A 2,551-nucleotide genomic window follows, 5' to 3' on the forward strand; every position below is an offset into this window, starting at 1 on the left:
GTATATCCGACTTCCGGCATATACGTCGTTTTAAAAAGATGGCCCGTGTTAAATCATTATTGGGAGAAGTAGGGAGGGGAGGAGGAAGGGGGCGTTAGGAAGAAGAAGGAAGAAGAAGTTTCAAGAAGAAACGAATCCACGTTTCTTCGTGGATCATATTATATCACAATTCACAATTATATGGACGATATAAGTCGTAATTTTTTTTTCAAACTCATAGAACGAATAGGTTTTAATAAACAAGTTTTCATTGGTCATTATGGTCGAACGAGCGAAAAAAATTTTTCTTTTTTTTTTTTTTTAATAAATATTCATCTCTTTAAACTCGTGCGTTTTTAATAAATTTGCATTTAACGAGACAAATATTTTCATCTGGAATAAATTGCATAGAGTTGAACGTCAATGCGACGATCCAACCTCGATAAATTATTATCGAGAAATGAGATTCTCGATTTTACATGGAATATTAACTTTGTATCTGTGAAGAGAATACAGAAGGAAGAAGAAAAAAAAAATAGAAAAATCTTAACCGAACTGCAACATAATAATATAATAGATAAAAAGAATATATATATATATATATATATATAAATGTTATCTTTATATAACACCATTAGAAGTTAGTTTCAAGCTTCTTGAAACGAAGTAATTAACTGCGAATTAATGTTCCGTTAGAGATTAAAAAATATATTATTAATCAACGATTACATGAATACTTTTTATAAATATTTATGAATATTTATGAATACACACTTTTATGAATCATTAATATTTCAGATAAATTAATGACGACTATTTTTCGTTGATTTCTTGATAATTATATAAAAAAGAACGATAATAGATATTGCCATTAGTATTCAATAATTATAATAATATCTACATCTATATATTTTTAAAACTTTTATTCGATAATTTCATTATATCGGAATTAATATGAATGAACAAATTTCCAATTACCAATTACCAACGACCAAGTGATCAATTTGTAAATAAAAAAATTACACGCGTGTAACATTTCGCTTCGTAACGTTACAACGACGAATCATCGATAACGAATCGCAAATTACCATACAATCGCGAGCATAAAAGATTTAATGTCGTGGAACGCCATTGTGGATCTATCGTCATCGTCGAAAGCGACCTGAATGCATATAAATATGCAGAAATAGCTTCGTATATCAATTTCGTGATGATAATTTCATCATCCGAGTGCATCTCTTCGTTATCATTTCATACCCTTCGCGATCTCGACGGGCGAAACGCCGTCCGATTGACTCGCCAACCAAGTTTTTCCCTTCTGACGGCAGTTTCCCGGCAGAGCAAGGAAAACGCGCGAAGAATTCATTAGAAACGAAATCGTGGCCAATTCGCTTGGCAAACGTTGCGACGTTCCATCCGTATCTTAAATCGATGAGACTGGCGGAATCGTCGTGACGGGAATAACGAGCGTGGAGGGAATAACGCGAATCGGAAGAAGCAAAAGAAACGACGTGGAATATTATATCGTAACCGTGTGGATTTTACGGGGAAAACTAACGCGAGTAAAATTAATTTTACATTTTACTATATACCGCACTCTTACCAAGAATAATCTCTCGAGCTCGTTTATTTTCAATCGTGGTTTCCTCGTCGAATGAACCGGAACTCTACCGGAAGGAACGCGAGTCGAGCGTTGATTTCGGATCTCGAATATATTCGTTACACGAATTTGTACCGTTTTATCCTGTATACTGTTTTCACACGAATATGGGATCGAAAATAGATCGATCGAGTTATATAAATTTGATTCGAAGAGGTACTCGAGAATAATCCTTCGTTTATTTTCCTTCTCCGAAAAGTTTCGAAGTGTTTCAATGAAAAACGAGTGAATCTCGTTCGAGGAAGATAATTTCCCGGAACGGGCAGTTTCGAGATGAAAAGATCGATTATCATTCTCGTTCTAGAAGAACATCTACGGAAAGCGGAATCAAATCGTATATGAAAGTGAAACGTTGCATAACGTCGAAAGTTCGTTCGAAGATATTTTTTGATAAATGCCATTGAATGAGTTATTAACGAGACGCCGTTCAGGAGACGTGTTATTGGAATGTCGATCGTCCGTTGAGCAATGTAATAGATAATAGATAATAGGAATTTTATATCTACTACAATTCTACTAATGAAAAATGTTGAGAACGGAATAGAAGTACAAGGTCGTGTGAAGATTTTTTTTTTTTCCTTGAAATTCGATATTTTTTCCTGACTTCGAGTCGAATTGTTATTATCAAGAAATAATAACGATTATAACATCCGCGGTTTTTTTTTAAAATTTAGTTCCCATAATTGATTAATTAAGCATGATTGAAAGATTCTCAGTTTTCCCATTGAATGATGATTGCTTTTTTTCGTTTTTTTTTTTTTTTTATCGTTTGAATTACTGGTAAATAAGCGGAAACGTATAACAAAATACGCATAAACTCACTTACGACGTTTATAATGCCAAACGAACTGCAAATTATTCGCGTGTCTTCTTAAGCCGTAAAAATGGGAAACTTTTGTCGTGAAAAAAAAA

The 2,551-nt window shown here is 33.4% G+C and overlaps 1 protein-coding gene across 2 annotated transcripts in view; it reads left to right on the top strand.

Annotated features, from left to right (window-relative positions):
- LOC102681653 overlaps positions 1 to 2,551 on the top strand; it is a 31,885-nt gene that overhangs the window by 13,942 nt on the left and 15,392 nt on the right. The window lies entirely within an intron of this gene.

The sequence above is a fragment of the Apis dorsata genome, unplaced genomic scaffold (assembly GCF_000469605.1).
Source record: "Apis dorsata unplaced genomic scaffold, Apis dorsata 1.3 scaffold_882, whole genome shotgun sequence".
Taxonomy (NCBI): domain Eukaryota; kingdom Metazoa; phylum Arthropoda; class Insecta; order Hymenoptera; family Apidae; genus Apis; species Apis dorsata.